Raw genomic sequence first — 22,724 nt, 5'->3', positions numbered from 1 at the left:
AATTTGAAACCAAACAAAGCTTTTTGCTCAGAGGGAATTTTGTCTTCATTAGACAGCTGCAAGGAAGGAGAATTACATATGATCTCTAAGCTTAATGCAAGACAGCGCACTCAACATCAAGAGTCTGTGTACGCCATCTGAAATTATTATTACAACAGATTTTCTTTTGTAATAAAATCACAAAGTGAAAAGTGTGTCAGCAACTGAGCCTTCAGTGTTTTGAGTCATGAAGCATGCTCTGGCTAAAACATCTCTCTACTTTCACTGGTGACCCCTTCTTGAGCTCAAGCACTTCATGAGCCACAAACTGTAGACCTCTGCTCCCAGATCTAGCATCTACTCTCTTCTCTTTAATCTTACCAGGTTCCATCACTGTTATCTATATGGTATCATTCACTGGAAATAAAGCTCTTTGCAGTCTGTGTTTTTCCCAGTCTGTCTAAAGAGACAAACAATCCCCTCAAGCTATATCGGCACAAAGCAGACTTACTGAATCGCTCTCCATTATTCTAAATTCCCATTTGTCAGTGTGAATTTTGATGTGGTCAAAGGTTCATTCATTTATTTGAAGTCTCTTTGTCAGTTGCACAGAACTTGTGGTAAACATCCGAGTTCATTAAGAGTTTTATTCACAACTTACAACATATATTTAAAAACTTTTTTTCCTGCTTAGATCTGGCTGAACCTTCTTGAACAAAGCCAACTGGCTTCTGCTCTGACTGTAAGATGACTCTGGCTTCAGACTGAAGACCTGGCAAATCTCTTGAAACTTTTTCTATGTACCTTTCCAATTACTGATATTCATTTAATGTTTTTCAGACTTTGTTCATGTTTAAAACTCTGCAGCTGGGAACACATTAAAGGCAGATTATTAGTGCAGATGATTATAATCAAGAATCGGTGCATAACAGCTACCTGTCTGTTCCAGTGGCTAAAGTCTGAATTGCTTCTATTAAATCTGAAGACAAGAAATTGGTTTATATCCAGTTTCTTACATTAAATTGTCTTGTTCCTGGTTAGTCTATTGTGAATTGTTTCACTGGTAAGAGACGTGTCCTGTGACATCAAGTACGCTGGTGTTCCAATTGTGCAAATCGCGAGTCCGTGCTTGCGTTCTCGGCAATTCCGGACTCGCCGCGAACGCAAGTATGGACTCGCGTACTTGAGAATTGAGAAAGGGCCAATGTATCACCTTCCTCCATCTCACTCTATATCTTGCATCCTCTTCTGTCACACTAACCCTCTGTGTGTTCTCCTTTATGATATTGGCAAATCTTCTGTTTTTTTCCTCCTGTCTGCTCCATTTTCAACATTCTTTGTCCAATAAATCGACTATGAAGGATAGTCCCCTGCACATGGTCAAACCAGCTCAGCCTTGCTTCTCTAATGTTGTCTCCAAACTGAGATTTCCCTCCCAACAAAAATCTTCAGCATCTCCAATTCTGCATCCAGTCTTTTTGTCAACTGTATCCAAACCTTGTCATAGCAGATCTCCCTTCCATCGTGTGAACCTTTCACTCTTAGTTGCTATCCTTCTGTTACTCCTGACACTCATCTCCATCACTCCACCCTTCAAGCACTCCTTGCTTCACCTCCCTTATGCGCTGTCTGTTGCTTTGGATGGTTAATCTCAGGTATTTAAATTCATCCACCTCTATTACCTCTACTCCTTACATTGTCACACACATGCATTCTGTCTTCTTTCAACTGACTTTTATTCCTTTTCTCTCCAGAGCATACTTCCACCCATCCAGACTGTCTTACACCTGCTCACTACAGATCGCATGTCATCTGCAAATATCATAATCCATGGAGATTCCTGCCTGACCTCATCCGTCAACCTGTCCATCACCACTGCAAACAAGCAGGGTCTCAGAGCAGATCCCTGATGAATTCCTACTTCCACCTTGAACCTATCAGTCACTCCAACCACACACCTCACTAATGTCTCACTGCCCTCATATGGGATCTGCACTACCCCTCAATCCTTACTTCTTTGTCCAGTACCACAGTTCCTCTCTTGGCATCCTATCATATACCTTTTTATGACAAAGCTACAAAACATGGTGCAACGATGTTTCTCTATACTTCTACATCAACACTACCAAAGCAAACATGACTTCTGTAGTGCTTTTTCTCAGCATGAAGCTATACTGCTGCTCACTGACCTTGTAACCTAGTTTCCACAGCTCTGCCCTTGTTCTTGAAATTCAGCACCAATATACTTCTCCATTTCTCAGGCATCCTCTCACTTTCCAAGACTGTGTTAAACTATCTGGTTAAAGGTTAAGTCGCCTACCCTCCCTTTTAGACATCTCCATACCACCACAGATACTTTATCTGGATCAAACTTGTATTCCATCCTTCATCTTCTTCATACCTTTCTGCCAGTGTGGATGTTGGATTATGTGTGTGTTTCTATCTACTTTGATTTCAGAAGCAAAGCCTCCCTAGACTCCCACGCTTCTCCACCTGCATAACTGCAAGCAATCTGATAATCACTCACCTGTGTGCAATCCTGTGATTAGTCACCTCCTGCCTAAGTTACTCCACCATTGAAAAGGAGACATTTGTCTTCTTCTTCTCCTACATTTTAAAGGCGGCTGGCAAACAACTTTTAGGTGCATTTACCACCACCTTCTGGAAAGGAGTGTGGGTCGGAACGGTTTTGTAATCTGAAAAGGAGACATTGGCCCTGTTGCTAGCTCTTCAGCACTTCCATGTGTACTTGGGATCTGGCACATTACCCATTGTAGTGTACACTGATCATAATCCACTTGTATTTCTTGCCTGAATGTTTAACCACAATCAAAGACTCATGCGATGGGCCTTGGTGCTACAAGAGTACAATTTGGAGATTCGGCATATAAAAGGATCAGAAAATGTACTAGCTGATGGCCTCTCCCAGTTGTGAGTATGACTTGTTTTGTTGTTTGTCACGAATATTGAAATCTGTGTATACAAAACGTAGTCTTGTATTTTAAGGGGAGGGGTGTTACGGCCCTGGGCCTTGGAGAGAGTGAGACTATCTTTTTGTGCTTATGCAAATCTAAGTGTGCCAGGACTTGCGGATGATTGGCTGCCTGGAGATCCCACGACCACTCCATGACCAATTGACTGGCTGATTGTCTGCACCTGGGAGTATAAAAGGCTGAAGATCCATCACACTATGGGGAATTGCTGTGCTGAAGTGAACATGCAGTGTCCTCCTCGTCTGCGGTGCATGTGAAGCTTCCATTCAGTTGATGTCAGCTTGTTATGCCTACAGTGCTAGTGTTGGCCTGCTCCTCATGCTGTTTTGTGGACTTCCAGTATCCATTACTCGAGTCCAGTTTGTGTTCTTTTCTTGACACCAAATCTCTCTTCTTTCCTCTGCTCAGAGGGTACAACAGATACTTTATTTACAGTTTCCTTAACAGTTTCTCCTGTACTTTCACATTCATCTGGTAAATCTTGTCTCAACTCCTCTCTGGACTCTGTATTGCGTTCATCCTTGTTCATCTTCCACCATTCAATCCTTGCCTCTGCCTTCACTCGCTTCCTGTTCTTGACTTCCGAAGCCATCCTATAGACTAACATCCAATGCTGCTAGATGCATCCCCCCTTGGCCTCCACCTTGCACCTATCTTTTGTAGACTGCACATTCTGCATAAGATATAGTCCATGTGTTTCCAACCCTTCTGTAAAACCTGCAGATATATGTAGCTCATACTATGGTGCAAGTGATGTCCCTTTCACTGTATTTTGTTCTGTTTGGGTCTCTCAAGCAGCTTATAATGGCCTTCTTCTGACTAAGCTGGTTGAAGGCAAGCCTATTATAATAGCGTCATTTTGTTTTTGTTATGCTCAGACTATTGATCATATCCACTGTTTTTGCTGCTGTTCCTTTTGATATATGCTACAAGTCCTGCATCCTGCAGTGCTGACTGCAGCTTATACTGCATCTATGATGGAGCAGAGGCTTGTTAGGGTAGGTCATAAATCCCAGCTAGGTGTTTGTTATTGCAGCCTGTCTTGAGAAGTGATGGATTAGTCAGTGCAGTTTTAAAAAAAATTCTCATTGATTTTCTTTTTCTATCAGGTTAACAATATCATATGAAGTTCTGTAAACTTCTGTGAAGATTTGAGATGAAAATTTTACACTGATTTTCATTTATTTTTTTTTATTCTGTAATAGATTGGCACCCTATCTATGGTTTATCTCTCACCCAGTGAAAGTTAGGATAGACTCCAGCTCCCTAAATTTGACACATTCAAACCTCTTCTCCTAATTAACCCCTAATTATAGACACTGGTCAAATGTAATATTGGTCAAATACTACAATTATGTAAGACACTGAGTTAACAGTGTCTGATCTAACAATATGAAGATATCCCAGACAGCAGTGTTGTCCATTTCAATCAACAATTGTCCCTTTATTGGTCCCAAAGGGGATTTAAGAAACTATCGTAAATTTGAGGGAATATTCATGTATGTTCATGAGATTTCAATTACAATAAGACTGGTCTTTCAGTGACCTTTACAAACGTCATGCATCAATGAAGATCCAGGAATAATATGCTCTGCAAAGCACCAGTGACTGTTTAGATGCTCGACCCACTGAGCTGTGCCAACATTTAAAACCTCAAACAGCTTTATGGTATTTGTCTCATCGGGGTGCTGTTGATCGCTCGTGAGTTTTTGTGTGGCTGCTGTATAGAGATTGAAAATGTGACGTCATTCAGGGGTAAAACCGCAAAGAATTCTGGGAACTCGTGGCAAGACGTACTAGCGCATGCAGGCTTTCAATTGAAATCAGTTATACAGCGATAAAAAGAAACACAAAAAATGGCAAGAAGCTGTTGTATTATTAACTGCAATAGCCGGTCGCATGACAGCCACGGAAAGCCGACGGGTGAAGAGATCGGTTGTTATCGGATTACGTCGTTGAAGAGAAATTGTTCAAGCCATGTTTCCGAAGTAACAAAGAGGCGACTGGATTGCAGCCATTCAAAGACAAAATATAACGTCCCAGAACCCTCCAGCTCACAGGTTAGTCTGCTCCAAGCATTTCCACAAAGGTCAGTCTTCTGTTGTAGTTAATACGTGATTTTTCTTAACATAATTGGTGATATAGGTTACAAGCAGGTCTGGCGCTGAACAGAAATTGTTGCGCTATGCTCCTTTGTTTATTGTGCATAAATAGTAAATTGTCCTGACACAATATTGTGTTTCGCTTCTGTTATTACCATGGTACACTGACAAAAACATATACTTTTATTCACAGGGTAAAACAGTTTTTTGTATCACTAATTGCCCAGTACGATTACAGCATACAATATTATTGTCACTGCTGCATTTCTGTAATGCGTACCAGAAATTATTTCCACTACTAATTAATTACCGTTGAGCTCAAAGGTCCTATTAATAAACAGTTAACGAATGTGTATTTATGAAGACAATTTGTGAGACTGGTAAACTTATGATATGTACGATGGTCTTTCGTTCTACATGGTGCATTTCAAGGTCCTGCACCCATCCGTCGGTAAACTGGGGCTTGTTGCAGTGACCTGAAGTTACTAAACTTCACGAGTGTATGCACTCACTCCAAGAAGCGTATAATTATAAATATGAGCGTGGTGAAAGTTGGGCAGCACGCTAACGTGTTTTGTCCCTCTGTGTGCTCGTAAGGGTCTAACCCTTTCACTGGTTTGATTTTTTTCCTCGTATCTTTTCTTTGACTTTTCATCAAGTCTGTCTTTGTACGGACCGGCATTGTTCTCCTTCGTTTTGTACATACCTTTTTGGTATGTACAGAAAAAGCAAGAATTTATTGGAACCGAAGAATGAACATTTTGCGGTGCTGCAAATGCTTGCATTTGATGCGGTACTTGGATTGTTTTGCCACGAGTTCCCGGCATGCAATGCGCGAAAGTCACGCGGTCTGTCAATCTCTATAAATAGTCCCTCCTCTACGTTGCATTATAAATACAAGAACAGCTGTGGTTCAAAGCATCCACAAAGGCAAAAATTGTGCAAAAGTGACTTTGCATGGCAGTGGTACTTACAATTTCAGCCTGACTTAGCCACCTGTTAATCACTGTCATGCTGCTATTCAGCTTACTTTAAATAATTTAGGGCCCTGCTTGATGTGGACCTGCACACAGAACCTTCCGCTGCATGATTCATATACTTTAAGATAAACAAGAATGAGTAATGCTTACAGCAGCTGTTTGCTTTTAAAAACAGTTTGCTCATTTGCTTGCTGCGACTTTGCATTAGTTGTATGGAGTGAGAGTGGTTTGAATCTTTTACTGTAAGAAAAACAGCTTTTTTTGTCTGTAACAAAAAAGCAGATGTACAACTGAGTTATGTGGGGAGGCAGCAGAAATGCAGTGAGCACAGCATTTATTTATGCAAGGATGCTTATGAGAACCAAATATGGCAAGATTCAGTTTAATGTCAGGTTCCAACCTGTGATTGCACATTAGCTTGAGAGACTGCTGCTCTCCGGCACTGTAATTACCTACAGTAAGTGTCTTCAGCCAAGAGAATGGCAGCCAGCATAGGCAGGGGGTGGACTTTGCTTCAATTAGACTGCTCTGTTTCATCTACTTTCTCTTCAAAGACATCACTCAAAGGGAGATGGGTGTTTGTCCTGCATACAGCTGGTGGGCCTGTCCTCTCCTTGACACCATGGAGAAATGTCACAGAATACAACAGGCAGCATTCAAAAGCTTTCTTTGAAGTGAAAGCTTTCATTTTGAAGTATGGCGGTGCTCCACAGTCAAATGTGTGAGTTGCAAACAAATTGAACGCTGTCTGATCTGAAGAAACTGAGCAACACCACCTGTGACAGCAACATCTGATAGAGGTCTAATAGCTGACAGCTTATCATAAATCACTTATAAATGATGTGCTTTATTGTCTTCACTGGTTATTTGCGTTTTTGCTAGTAACACTTTTGGTCTGACAAAAACATCTGCATGTGTTTAAGAGTGCATTGAGTACCTGTTATAGAAAGCTCAGGCTGCTGTCACACAAGCCCAGATTGGTTGGCAACTCCCCCAACAACCACCAGTGACCATGAAAAAAATGTGTACTGGTTGGCAAGTGGTTAATAGAGGTTGCTGGCAATTGCTAGATGAACTCTCATGCAAACATGGTTTGCATGTTTGCCACTTTTGAAACATGTTGGTTGTGGTGGCAAGGCCATCATTTTCTTTGAAGGAAAATCATCACAGTTTTCACACTTTTTCAACTGCTTGTGTGATGACAAGCTAGCAATCTTAAGGAGGCTTTAAATGCAGCACCTTATACGTCTTTGAAAGCAAGACCTGTTTTCCACAAGTACCTACTTGTCTCAACTCAGATTTGTTCATTTTCCATTACAATTGAGTATCACTTCAATGTTCTTGGGGCGCAGTCAAAAGTCCCGTGACACAAACACAATGCAACAATTAAGGACATCGAGGCAATGATATAGCTGCTTCTTGGTCAATGACTTGTTTAGAACCCTGGCTGAGCAGGTACTAAAAAAGTACCTGGTACCAGCAACTAGCACCTAAACAAAATCTACAGTACTGTTTTGCTAGCGTTTTTCTCAAGCTACTTAGCCTGACCTCTCTGGAGCAGCTATACATAGTCATGTACGAGACTGAACCACCTGCAGGTCTCTGCTCTCTGTGTGTCCACTTCATCATGTTCCAATCCACCACAAGCAATACACTGTTATAAAAGCTCAGGCAGGGTAAAAGGCAGAACTGTCATCATGACGAGGCACTACAGGTCTGCCAGTGCTATATGGGTGACAGTCAGATCAGGACAAAGATACAAAAAGCCCTTCTTGGAAAAAAAAAAAAAGCTACCAGAGAACAGAAAGGAAATGTCAAATAGGAAACCTATATCAGGTAAGGTTTTTACATAGTGATACAAGTCTTTGTCACCCACTGCGGTGCTGCTTCCATTTGTGGACAAGAGAAAGGGAACAGAAAAAATGTGAAGTACATTTCTATGTTTTATGTATGTTTTATAACTCTTCTATAATGTTGTATTCATGAAAGTGACCGGATTTGCATTCTTGTTGAATGTAATAACATGAATAAGTATAAATAAATTGAACATGTCTACTTTTATAAGTAAATCACTTTATCAAAGAAAAGTCAGAAAGCTTATACGGATGAAACAAACATTTGCTGCTTTTTCCGTTTCTTCTCCCTATGTCAATATGAGGATCTGAATCCCCCAAAATGTTCACTAATGTCACCTATTTTAAATATTTCACTCTGTTGCCATAGCTTGGTGGCTGCTACATTTTTCAAATGGATATCCAAGTCCTACTTTATGTTTAAATTTTTGAAGTTCAGCAAGCATGTTGTTTGCTAATTTCTAAGTGAGCATCAAAATCAGGCCAGTTTAATCACTGCAATCAGTTGATTTTATCGTGGAGCTTTGGAGGTGTCCATGGTGAGTTAGCACAGCGTGTCATATTCGTGAAATCCACAAAGTTGTATATTTATAAGTTGCTTCCACAGTGATGTGATACAAAAGAGCAAATATACAGCACCTAAAGTCGAGTGAATATCAGCTGTGTTACAGTATCTCATTTATATCACTGTTTTCTCTTAAATTGGGGTATTGTTCACAAACTGCAGAGCTTGTGAATCTCACTGAATTCTGGGGAGTAACCACCAAATGTTTGATTTTGATTAATTTTTTTGTTCCACTTCTGATCCTGAGTTCTGCATTTGGGTCTGCAGCCTGCCCGTAACACAGTCCATGACAGTGTTCTGGTGCAGCAGCTCCTACAAGCTTGTAGAACTTGTAGGAGCTGTGTGTCCTAGATATAACAATGATGCCCAGTCATGATCACACAGTTGCATCCATCCATCCATCCATTCGCTTCCGCTTATCCTTTTCAGGGTCGCGGGGGGCGCTGGAGCCTATCCCAGCTGTCATAGGGCGAGAGGCGGGGTACACCCTGGACAGGTCGCCAGTCTGTCGCAGGGCCAAACAACCATTCGCACTCACATTCACTCGCACATTCACACCTAGTGGCAATTTGGATTATCCAATTAACCTATCCCCACAAGCTGCATGTCTTTGGACGGTGGGAGGAAGCCGGAGTACCCGGAGAGAACCCATGCAAACACGGGGAGAACATGCAAACTCCACACAGAAAGACCCCGGCCTGATGGTGGAATTCAACTCAGGACCTTCTTGCTGTGCGGCAACAGTGCTAACCACCGTGCCACCGTGCTGCCCCAGTTGCATCTCACAAGCAATTTTTTTCAAAAATAAAAGCATGAAGATTTTCTTTGATTCATGCTGCTATGAAGTTACACCCAAGATAACTAACACATCTAAGATGTGTAATGAAATGAAAACAGCCCTACGACATGTGAACAGTTAACTCTGTTATAGTTATAACTTACCATTATGACAATGCCGCAGTGAAATTAATATATTTTCCATAATGTTATTGAAGAAATGTGAAAAACTTTTACTATATTCCATAAATCCTTAATGCTTCTACAGCAGCTCATCATTCTGATGAATTTATAATGTCCACAATTTAACTATGTGTGAACAGAGGTCACATAATGCATTGAATTGGTGTAGTCATAATCCCAAGAGCTGTGTTTCAACTATCATAACTTTAAGGTGTAGAGTTACATCAGAGGTTCCCAAAGTGTGGGGCCCGCCCCCTGGGGGGGGGGGGGGGGGGGGGCGGTATGAAAAGGAAAAAAAAAAGAACACTTGGACACTGCTAGCATAATGGACAGGTTTTTGACGGGGCTCCCACACAAACGCAAAGCAGGAGATGAAGCATCGGCAAATATGTTTCCAAACCAACTTCATTCCAAGCCAAAGACTAGAAAATATGGTGAAGCATATCTTCCCTTTGGCTTCACCTGCACAAGTGCCGAGGTAGGTCTCTGCGACAGAACTAGTTTCCCTGCATCGGGAGCATGCGCTGGGCTGTCCAAATCACGGACAAACGGTATCCCACATTCTTGATTTAAAACAAAGGGGGGCCCAGCAAAAAATGTTTGGGAACCACTGAGTTACATAATCCAGGCACTTAAATTTAACCTGTTGTGCTTCCAAAATTTACATAATTGCATATGTACACAAACACTATAATTTCACACAAATCATATCATTCAGATCCCAGATTTACACGTCTTGCTAATTTACTGACACTGGCATCTAACACAGAATACTCTCTGTCTCTGCCTCATATTGAATATAAGAGAAGCAGTGACACACACCAAACAGGAGGTACAAACTCTATGAATATGCTGGGTATACACAAATACATCATTTAAACTCTGCCAAATTCATTGCCTAACATAACTTAACAGATCAACAACCCAGTGCCAAGCCTGCAGAGACTAAACAATCACCATCTCATTTATGCTGGTAACCTATGACTGCTGCCTGTAATGATAAATTTCTATGCATTAACAACCACAGCAAAGCCACTACTTTAGTGAAGTGACTAACACATGCAGCTAAACCCAGCCAAGCAGAACTCAGTGTGCAGTTTAGCCATATCTTTACAATGCACATGCAATAAAGCGACAGAAAGTGAAGAGGGTGTGAGTTTTACTCACCTTATTTAAAGTCTTTATCACTTAACCATGTGGCAGAATTTCAGCAGGACCACTGGATATTTTGGTTAGCCAGATAAGCTTATATTTTTCTTTTTTAAGGTTAACATGCTTGTAGTGGCTCATTAAATATGGATCATCGTTTGTTTGTTTTTTAAGACGTCACGACCGGCAAAATACCAGCTGAATTTACACAAGTTACATTTTTACACCTTTTTCTGCATTATTTTAACCACATGTTTAAAAAAGAAGAAAAATCAGAATTTTTTGAAGAATTTAAACAACTTATTGGTCTCATGACTTTGAATGTGGTCGAGTCAAGTTCTCAGTGAGAAATGTGAAAAAAATAACTAACAAAAAAATTACTGAAACTGTTTCACCCTTTTTCAAAATTGTAATTATTTGTCATTGTTGTATTAAAATGACAAGTAATGTCAAAAAAAGAACAGGCAGGCGTTCCTTAACCTTCAGGAGAAAACGTCACCATCAGTTTTATTTTATTTACCACTCATATCAAACATCAGCAATACAAGTCAAAATACCTGTAACTTTTTGATCTTTAACAACAAATACAAAACGTATACTCGAGGGGAAAAAAACTGAAACACATACAGACACTTTACTGAAAAATAGCTGTTTTTCTTGGTGCGTCTAAATTGTAAAGTAGTAGCAAGTCCATCCATTTACTCATTTCAAAAACATCGCTGCAGGTACCTACTGAAATCACCACCCACACTGTTTTCAGGCATTGTAAGCACTGACACCATCTGGCATTAAACGAAGCACTTCGAGAAATATGGCTGCTGCATGGATGCCTGACTGCCAAGGGCAGCCTAGGGCAAGTGCATTGGAACCAATGATATGTTCGCATGTCTAATAGATCGGCACGGTGCCAGGAATTTGACCATCCACCTTAGGCCATGGATGAGGGTCAAAGAAGTGAAAAGCTGAGATTTAGTCACCAAGTGGTGAAGTGTTAAGAGCAAACCAGGAAATGCACGCCATCTACGCAAATGAAGCAGAGCCACATTTTTGATTTCAATTTTTTTTAACTACAATTCCCTCTCTAAAACAACCGCCAACTCATTTTGTGTTGATGGTTCAGTTTAATGTCTAAACTCGTCTTCTGCAGGCTTGAGAAATTTGCATGCCAGGTACCAACTACTTCCCACCAGCCCCCCCAAGTCACAATCCCCTTAAAACTCATTGCTCCCCCCTCCCTTTGCCTCCTGCGCAGGTGACAAGCTAAAATGAGAGATAGCTCCATTTGCTTCCTATAGCTAATTGGATTAGTGCTTAAGGCACTACAATAACGGCTGAATTTAGAGAGGCAGGCGGAGAGAATGGGGGAGCTGAGTGGTAGAGCCAATTTTCCAGTGAAATGAGCTTTGCTTCAGGTAAAGAGAAAACTCCTGCAGAGAAATAGAGAAGCTCTGTGTTGGAAGATTTTATGCTTCCAGACGCAGTAATGTGTCACAGAATTTACATTCAGTGCATTACAAGAAGGAGCACACAGTGGTAAATGGCGTGTTTGTAGCAATGTCACAAATTAATTACATATTATGTATGTCCATGGAGACTACTTTATTCTGATAAGCTGGAGGCTGTGTGGCAATTTTCCATAACAGTGCAGCTCTGACAGCACCCTCATCACTATTATGAATGCATATTTTAAAAAATATTTAAACATACCCTGTGGATTGGATGAACAAATTGATGTTCAAAGTCCCAGGAAGAATGTTTAAAGTGAGTTTTGCAGGTGCTGTATTAGAAATTGGAAAACACAGTAAAAGAGTACTTTGGAAAACTTGTTTACATTCTTCATCGCCTTCACTGGTTTGTTTCTTGGTAGAGTTCAAATAGCCTAAAAATGTCAGCAGGAATCCAATTTCTGAATGCTTGAAGAGCACACACGTGCTTGTCTGGAAGAGATGAAAACAAATCAGAGACCAGGTGAGAGTAAGAACACTGATCCACGGTGCCGCTGTACCTTTAATTGCACAGGAAAGCAGGTGCAGCAATCGCTTGAAACATGTAGAAACATACATGAAAATACAGCATATAAGGCAAAAACAGAATTTGTGCAATTCTATCAAGCTTGAAATTTAATATTTTGCGTGATTACATTTATTTTCCCACACAGACTGAACTCTCTTACACAAGCTTTGTTGTAATCTCATTCTCTCACAAGGTGATCTTACATTGGTTCAATAATATTGAGGTTTTCTATCCAGGTATGTTTTTACTACATTGGCAGTGTGTTTATGATCATTGCGATCACTGACATGCGGAAAAATGAAGCTGTTCTCAATCAGATGCTTTCCAGATGTTGGATCAAAATCTGATAGCACAAGATCTCCAACACTACTGACTGAGATGAAGCCCCAAACCATGACAGAGCCTCCACCGTGTTTTTTGAGACAAATATTTCAAATTTGAATTAATTAATTAATCAGCTAATGGTTTTTTTGGGAATCACCTTGTAGATGCAAAATATAACTTTTCCCTGCAAACTGGGTTATTGCTTGCATTTTTTTAGGTTAAGTTGATTTGGAGATTATGTATCGGAATTTCAGGAGCGGGACCACGCCTCCAAAAATGCTCCTGCCGGTTGTCATCTATATAGGTTCCCCCAGTTCTGCAAGCTGTTCATTCTCGTTTACGTGCCCCACGTCCCTCCCTCCTTGTTCTCAATTCTTTAACTTCTTCACTCCTATTTAGCACATGGGGATCTGCCAGGCCCGAGAGCCGTCGCCAGTCCCCTTCGAGGCCTTCCCCAAACCGCAGCTCAGTTCATGTCCAAGCATTCACCTTTACCCTAGTAAAATGCTGTCAAACCTAAAATGAGGACGTGGGCCCAGCTAGTGAAAGTAATAAAGTGTCTAAAGATACAATTTCAAATTAGCTTTTTGCTAAGTTGTCTGTTATGTGTAGACACGACACTGGTTGACCCTTTGAGGTAGATTCAGTGTGAAGTGGCTTAACAACCAAACAATTAAAAAACATTCTTTTAAAAAAGGTCAGGTACAAACAACTGGAGTGTAAAATAAATGAAAAAGCAGCCAATGCTTTCAAAAAAACTTTCAATATCTCCAGAAAGCCTGGAGAGCGACTGCTCAAGACCACTTTAAAGAACTTACAAAAAAATCCTGCTCCCTGGAAACTATAAAGAAAATGAGCTCAAAACTTTTGGATAGCCCTGTACCTTAGCAATAACCCTTTTAACTTAATGACTAATAACTTGAGCGTAGCTAAAAATATATTTAACAGTTACTCTATATTTTTATGTAGTTGCAAGTGTAAGACAAATTTGGGAATTCTCAAATTGTTTAATGTTTAAGAAACTGAAGTACTTTTTGTTTTTCTCAGTAAATTCTGTGATTGTACCCTGGGGATAAAACAAAGTGAGTCCAGCCATTAATGTATTTCTATTGCAACATTTTCTCAGCCCAGCAGGCTGTGTCAGCAATAATCAGGGCACAGTGACAAAGGTAGTTAAAAAAAACAGCATGCAATGTCAGAAAGTTCCAGGAAGTCTGTACAACAACTTATTTCTTAATTAGGTTGCTCGCATGAAATCACACAATTCTCTCTCTTTCTACACCACACTAATGAATTTATGTCGTTTTATATTTAGTTCGCCTGCAGGATCCTTTCCTGGTTATCTCATTCTCAGTTCATCCTTCGTGACCTGAAGTAAACCTGCACAAAGCAGCTTCAAACACTGGCGGTTCCAGATGGCTTCGAGAGGCCAGATGTTTGCAAAAATGTGAATGTGCAGAATTCTTGTAACCAAATGGGAAATTCACACTGCACACGTATGTTTACTAATAACCTTTGGTGCTTAAGGCACAAGAACAGCAAAAGACTGGGCTTTGTTTTTGTTAAAAAATAAAACCATTTACTTTTTCAGTTCCATGTAAATGAACATTTTTCAGTTTGTCATAGATTGGGATTCAAAATAGTTTGAAACAATTTTTAGCACACTGCATTAAAATTAAGCTAGAATACAAAAATCCAAATCACATTAGGGGGTTGTACCTGCTACAAATGTTAGTTTTTATCATGCTATCATTAAAGGACACAAGGTAAGACATATTCCTGGGAATGTACTGCCAACCACAGATCTCAGTGAGGTGGATAAAAGCGAGTGGGGGAGATTGTCACTCTATAGAGAAATGAACTATAGAGGTAAGTGTTAATGGTGATTATCAACTCTTCAGTAACTTGGTTCTTCTCAAAACCTGTTTCCCATTTGTAGGTCAAAAGCATATTTAGTTTGCAAGTTGGTGTGGCAGTTCATGATGAAGTGATTCTAACATGTTCTACTTTTTAACGCAGTGTTAGGGTCGGTGATATTTAGCTAGTCAGTGGGTTATGGTGTCCTGAAGTCTACCACCAATATGGATCAGACTTGATCAAATACTGTTAAAAGTATTATTCTATATTTTGAGAGTTGAGTTTTGTTATGTTTCTATATTATATTCAGATGGATATAATCACCAAAACTCCATGTAAGATCACTTTCTGAGGCTTGATGTACCACATCACATCTAAAAAATGAGGATTTTTAACTTAAGAAGAAATTCCTGTCATGTTCTGGGTGAGTGCCAGTGCTTTTCCACCGAGCCAGCAGTTCCACCTCTGGGAGGAGCCACTGTCTTCCTGTTCATTGCTCTCACCTGTGGGTAATTATGCCGTGGACTTATAAGGCCAGCGCACTCAGCTTCTCTTTGCCAGATTCTCTGCTAACCACATTTAGTGCAGGTTGCCACTGTGTTTTGTACACGTCATGGCAAACTATCTTGTCTTAACTTGTACCTCTCTTTCATAGCTACTCACCAGATTACCAGATGCAAATCTCCACCATGGAACTCCCACCCGGACGCTGGCCCTCCCGACATTCTCACGGGTTTACTCACACCATGCACCTGCCTGCCTCAACGCCAGGAATTACTTACCATTCACCCGAACAACTCTCCCTTCCATGCTACTGATCCACCCACGGCAAGTAAGCAGTGCAAAGGAATATTCAGAACTAATAGCTGCCAGTATTCCTCCGGAACCATACCTGACATATGTACTCTTGTTTTAGTGACTCTGACCCTTTCCCGAGACCCAGCCATCCAGTCTGACTCTCCCTTTGGCCCAAACCACAGAACTGCAGTTTCCACAGTTGAAAAATCACTGGTTGTTTACATAGCTCAGGTCGCATAAGTGCCCCTTAGTTTTGGTGTTGTTCCTCGCAAGTTAAACACACAACTCAGTTTTCTAGTTTTGTTTACTACACTTGTTGTGAAAAATAAACATTGTCACTTAAACATTCTCTGTGCTTCTTTGCGTCCTGCATTTGAGTCCTTTTTCTCTCGAGTCGGCCTCGGCCGTGACAATTCCTATAGGCCTCCTTGCATGTAAACATACAGAAGCCCTGTATATGTACAAGGTCAAAATTCTTATAGAGCAATTCCCATTCGCGAAATCAGGACCAGATGTCATGTAGAGTGTGAATGGATTTCATATTTTACATTTACAGGGAATAAAGTGGGCCACAACCATCAGGCACCTTTGCTAATGAGTAAATAAATCTGACTGGCGATAATAATGTCAAGGAAATTTATTTTTCATGCACGGCTTCCTGGCTCTGAACCCACGGAGACACTTAAATCAGAGAGTAATGTTACCTCAAGCACACACTCAACATGCAGAATTTTTCCTCTGAATCACTGAGGATGAATCTGTGTGTGCAGATTTTACTGTAGTTACCATTTAAGTCTAGCTAACTACAGATCAGCGCAATCTTTTTTTTTTTTTTCTCAGGGAGATACAGTGCATGTATGTATAAGAGGTTAGTTTGGAGAATCATCATTGAATAGCCTTTCTGGGTTGACAACATGTTTACAGGAGCTGAAGGAGTTTCTGACTGTTTGAGTCAATTAAATAAGTGCACCATCATAAGATCCATAATTGCAACTTCAAACTTGTTGCATGCGTTTATGCAAGTGATGCAAGGGATGGGGGTCTTTTTTCCCCCCTTAAATTCAAAGTCAGAACTGACAGTGGTGATATTGTATCATAGGACTGCAGTGGTTCAAACCCGGGACTTGTTGGTGCAACAGTGCTACCTCACACCTACAAGTTCCTGGTTTGGATTCCAATCTGGGGCCTTTCTGTTTGGAGCTTGCATGTTCTCTCCATTGCCTGAACCATGTAACACAGCTTCCTCTCACAGTCCAAAGATGTGTTTATTTGGTCAACTTATTATTTTAATTTGCAGTAGGTGAATAAGACTGTATATGTTTGTGGCGGGGTGTGGTTTGTGGGCAAGGGGTGAAGCAGCGGGTTCAGGGTGTGGTGTCAGGGGAGGCTGATTGTCACAGCATCATCTAATTGTGTCTTCCCCACTTCAGCAGCCACCCGGGCCAGAGTAGGATAGCCAATCGGAGCGGCTGACAGGAGAGGAGCTGGCAGCTGAGATCAAACTGACACTGGAAAGTGTAAAATAAAGTAAAAAGACCCCGGGTCCTTTTTAAAATGGTTGTCTGTCTCTGTGTGTTAGCCCTGCAACAAACTGGTCGGATAGTAGCACCTCTCACTGGATATATGGGTGGCCCCGTTTAAAAAGCAGACATGTATAAGTTATAATGAATGTTAGACCTCGCTATAAAATAAATTGCAGTGTCAGAATTTTAAGGCTGTCCTTTATGCAAATTCGTACCCTGCTGCACCTTTTATTTTCTATAAGTCACAAGTAGCCATTACGCTATTGTCAAAAACTGAACATAATTTTATACAGTGTGAATAAATAGCAGTATGATGTCAAGTATAAAACATGATATGAAATACAAATTTGCTGAAATGCAGTGGGGAAGGGTTGGACTTATGGCAAGCGCTGATTTATCTTATGAGAGAGGATATTTAACACCGCTGCGCTGATTTGTGGGTGTTCTTCATGCCCTGTCCACCTCGATCAATATGGGTGTCAGTGTTATGGCCTTAAATTACTGTTAGATGCTCATTATGAAGCAGAGCTCGATAGAATTGGGGATGTTAGTAAGGTTTGTGTAGGTGTGCGTGCACATGCATGTGTGTGTTTATTGCACCTGTGAGTGCATCTTTCTGTAGTGCCTGCCAATAAACACCAAGGCCATGAGGTGCTTTGAGGTGCAGTGGTTTAATCAACCAGAGGGATGATCTTTCACTCTCTCTCACAGACACACACACACAAACACACACACACAAACACAGAAGCTAGGTGGGGAAACGACTCTCCTTGAAGTCTCCTTTGGAGATCATAGGTCTCTGGGTACACAATATAATATATAGCAAATAATCTTGCAGTGCAGATAAAACATGAAATAGTATGTTCACAAAAGAATGATCAAAGGCCAGCAAAAGCAATAAAATAAGTGTGTCTATCCATCAACGGGCTGCTGAACACCTAGAATGATCTCAGTCTCAGGTGGACTGGATGCCTGACAGAGACTCTCCTCTCTAAATCACATGGCTGCTCTCTTATTTCCTGGATGAGTGGACAGTTTCTCCCCTCAGCCATGTACAAAACAAGCAACTTTTGAAAGAAAAACTTCACCAGTCAGTCAATGGTGAGTTACATTTATGTATTATTGATTTTTTTGTTCCTGCTCACAGCCATCAGTGAATCTTATGAGCCTTAAAGAATTCATGGAATTCTGCACACACTTTGTAAACATGAAGTGTAATTTCTACACTGTCTTGCTTTCTGCTCGGAAATGGAACAGTTTTATGGGTTTTGACACTATATTCCTCAATATAACAACAAAATCGATACCTACATACTCTATTATCTATACCTTAAAGCATTTTTTTTTAATATGCTTATATACTGTAATGGCAAAACAAAACTTCACCCTCTGTTTTACACATTGGGAAAAGGATACAAATACATCCAGAGATGAACAATAACACATGACATATATTATGTCATTATTTATTTAACAAAAACTAAGCTAAAATGCAGGAGCACTACGCAAACTACCACCCATGATTCAGTAGCTTGTAGAACCACCTCTCCCAGCAGAGACAAACAGTACTGGTTCTTATTATGTGCTTTTCTACTTTATCTCAGCACTCAAAACTCTTTACACAACTTGGCTCCTTCAGCTCTATTCACATAAGAATTTTTTTTCTATGCAAGTGCTTTCTAAATACTTTGATGGATGCATCGGAGGGCAACTTAATATTTTGCCCAAGGATTTTTGGCATGCACACTGCAGCAGACGGGGACTGAACCACCAACCTTTTGATTAGAAGTCAATGCCAGAAACACCACCCAGAGAGCATCCATATTGTTGCAAGGGACTTTAATAAGGCACGTTTGAAATCTGTACTCCCTAAACTTCATCAACATGTTAAATGCCCTACATCCAGAGTTGTTAGGATTAGGGTTAATGGACCATGTGTACATTAATATCAAGCAGACCTACAAATCGACGCCCTTCCCCTACCTAGGACTCCCTCTCTCTGCTCCTTATCCTTGCCTACACTCCCCAGGAAACAAACCCCTCCAAGCTCCCGGGTGATTAAAACATGAGCAGATGATGCTCTCCTTCAGCTACAGCACTGTTTCGATCTTTTAGGTCAAGCTTCAACTATTGGACAGATAACTGACTTTAAAACCCTGTGGAGTTCATGGCCCTTTCACTGCAAAAAAAAGCCCAAATCATCAGCCCTCCACCACCATGTTCGACAGTGGCATGAGGTACAGTGGTACTTTGATTTATAAGTGTCCGAACAAATGTGTTTTTCGAGATACAAGCCTTCTCTTCTTTGCTATGACTCTAGAGCTGAAATTCGTATACAAGCCAGCTTTGGATACCCCACGCCTATTTGGCGCAGTAAATGCCACAGTTAACACCGCAACATCCGCCCAGCATATCGTGACTCACTCGTTCACTTTAAGCATTTAGCTTGCAGTGTTGTGCTTGCATATGTGCTTGCATACGAATAATTTGAGTTACGACCTCCGTCGTGGAACAAATTAAACTCAACGCACCACTTTACTATTATTTTTTCTCCAAAGATGAAGATCCTACAAAATTTCCCTGTTGGTCTGCTCTGTCCAAAGGACATTTGGTATCTTCAAATGAAACTTTGCAAACCTAAGCTGTGCTGCTATGTTCTTTTTAGAAGGAAGAGGATTTTTTTCTGCTAAACACCTCAAACTTGTTTAGTCTTCCTCTAGTTGTACTGTCAAGAAGCATAATATTTAACACGATTACTGAGGCCTGAGATGTAGCACTTGGATTTTTTGCGGTTTCTCTGAGCATTTCACCGTCTGACCTTGGTGTGAATTTGCTGGAATGTCCACTCCTGAGAAGATTGGCAACTATCTTGGATATTTTCCAGTAGTGAATGTTTATAGGATAATGGACGTCAAATTGTTTGAAAATGGCTTTATAATCCTTCCCAGATTAATGGGGAGCAACAGTGGCTTCTTTAACAGCTTCTAATTGCTGATGTCTTTTCTCCTTTGCAATTTGTCAACACAAACCTGAATCCTCCCGACCAACAAATTGCCAGGTCCACTCCTTTTATAGAGCTGCTGACACTTCATGATGATCAATTAATGTGCCTTTGATCATTATCATCAGCACCTGACTGCTATTTATTTTTATTATTTCCTGATATGTAAAAAAGTGGTATTTATAGTGGGTTTCTTTGCTTTCTTTTTACCATGACTGTATGTGTCTGTTTCCATGGGCAGCTGCAGACAGTAACAGCAGACTTGCACGCATGCATGCACTACAGTTGTGGTTACGTGTATGTAGACATGCATGGACACTAGAAAACACGATGAACAGTCTGAGGCAGAGTGACAATTTTAAAGTACAATTTCCAGGCTGATCCAGTCATACGGATAGATGCACTTTGTCCTAAGAGCAGCCCAATGCTCCCAGTGTCTTATCTGCCAGATTTGACCAGATTTTTCCTGCTGGTTTGGAAAGCAACAAACAAAACCCCCTGCTCTAACCACCAAGCCCCCAGTGCAACATGGCCCTTCAGTGTGTCCAAAAGCACACTATGACATTTGCACTCTATTTCATGTGACTGTGATTTTCCTTTTTGTGTGTGAATATACTGCACCATTTTTTCAACATTGTTTTAAAATGTTTTAAGGTGCATCATTTTCGTATTTCCTCGTGTGGGTTTTTGTTATTCGTCCAACATATATTTTTAATTGAAATTAAAGACTTTAAACAGGTAATGATGCACTAAGATTCGCTCCTGTTGTCAGAGCACTCCGCAAAGCCTAGCCGCTCATGTCGGAACATTTTAGTAGACACCACACTGGTAGAAGAGCACAGTGCATTCTGCGTAATTAGGATTTTGTTTGGCAGTGTCTCCAAAGCTTGTTGCCTCTGTAGATAATCCTAACAGGCTACACAATGTGTTTGTCTGAGCTATGGGAGAACTGTGAACTCAAGCCTGAGCCTGTAAGCTGCCACAGAAGAAAATGAATGAACACCCACATTCCAAACAAAGCAGACTTTAACAGAGAAAGGCAGGAAGAGAAAAACAGAGGCAGAAAGGTGGTCGTTCAAGTGATGACACACAGCAGAGCTGTGCTCTGCAGAAGAGAAATTACTTCTGCTTTTAAAGTTTCGTGCATCGGCCCTGCATTTATCCAGCTGTTGTGGTCTGGAAAAGTTTCTCTACAGTGCAAAACTGTTAGTCCTTTTTAGTATTTATTTTATTGTTTTTCCTTTTCCTATGTATAATTTCAAAATGCATTTCATGGTGAGACAATCAATGCCTCAAATCTAACATAAAAATCAAGCTCCTGGCAAAGACAAAAAAAGATCCCGTCATAAATGTGCGGGTGTGCCTGCATATGCAGTTTAGATTAAACATAAAATTCTCAAAAAAGACAATTTCCCTTGATATTTATTAATATTCTTTGCACATGTAAGAGATTTCAGCCACTCATACTACAGTAGGTGACTAGAATCTCATTGATTTTCATTTAATTGCTGATGGCTATGTAAGTCTGGGACTCATTAAAACAACAGCATGGATGCAGATGCACAGCTTAGCGCAGTCTCACTTGAATCTCTGACCTCCAAGGACCAGTGCATTTAACAGGGAACTGTCTCTCATTACTTATCCTTTATCTGCTGTCTCATTATACCCCTGTTCTGTTTTTTGAATTTTTCTATTACTGTCTTTGCAATGCAAATCTGCTGCTTAAATCAGCAGCTCTGTGTATACAAAGGCAAGGGGGGGGGGAGACTCATCCTATTAGTGTTGAGAAATGTGGGCATCTGGGAAAGAAGTCAGGGTGTTTAAAAAGGGGGAAAGAAAGCTCTGAAGAATATTCCCATCATCCTAACTGCTGCTTTTTGACCAAAGTATGATTTATATAAGAGGAAGAGAGAGACTTCCATAATCTCTGCAGTGCAGCATCAGGTCTGCAGTAGACTATGTGTATGTACCGATATGCCTTCCTGGATGGTGGATGATAGCTCATATGTCATGACTGCAGGCCTATCACTCGCTGTGTTCCCTGCAGTGTGAGCCAATATGTTCAGTAGACATAGATGTGGGCATTGCCTAATGGAATCCAGTCAACATGGCTGATACCATCACCAAGTCACACTGCCAAGCCTCGATAACACCCAGCTCTCTCCGTCTCCGGAGCTATGGCAAGTGTCCTGAAGAGGCCTGCAAGATGTTACATATTAATACTTCTCGACATTTTCTGGGTGATAAGCAACCCGGGTATAAATATTATGAAATCGCTTTGGCACAGCTTCCTCTTAGAAGACAATCTCTGGCTATTTCCTTTTCATGGACATGTATCTGAAAGTAAATGTTCTGTCCTCAGTAACCTGCACTTCATATCACTGCATCACCGCATGAAAGTAAAGGATAGTCTTCCAGTTCCCTCAGAGTACCGTATATATTTACATTTTAACATTATGTGATAAATATACACCTATAAATATATAATCAATTAGTTTGGCATGAAGATGGAAACAGGGAGAAACAACAGCTGAAAGCAATAAGATCTTCTACTAACAACTCATCTCATCTTTCATAAACCAAACTTTAAATCTACTTCTAAGTCCTTGATATTTTTAACAGCCCCT

At 40.6% G+C, this 22,724-nt stretch overlaps 1 long non-coding RNA gene across 1 annotated transcript; it reads left to right on the top strand.

Annotated features, from left to right (window-relative positions):
- The first annotated feature begins 12,807 nt into the window (after window positions 1–12,807).
- Window positions 12,808–15,917, top strand: LOC145430845 (uncharacterized). Its single transcript, XR_013911164.1, has 2 exons — window positions 12,808–15,607; window positions 15,692–15,917. It is a non-coding gene; the product is annotated as an uncharacterized LOC145430845 (long non-coding RNA).
- Window positions 15,918–22,724: the final 6,807 nt, after the last annotated feature.

This window comes from Astatotilapia calliptera, chromosome 9 (genome assembly GCF_964374335.1).
Source record: "Astatotilapia calliptera chromosome 9, fAstCal68.1, whole genome shotgun sequence".
NCBI classification, from domain to species: domain Eukaryota; kingdom Metazoa; phylum Chordata; class Actinopteri; order Cichliformes; family Cichlidae; genus Astatotilapia; species Astatotilapia calliptera.
Note: the sequence above shows the minus strand (reverse complement) of the source record. Positions and strands in the feature narration are given on the sequence as shown.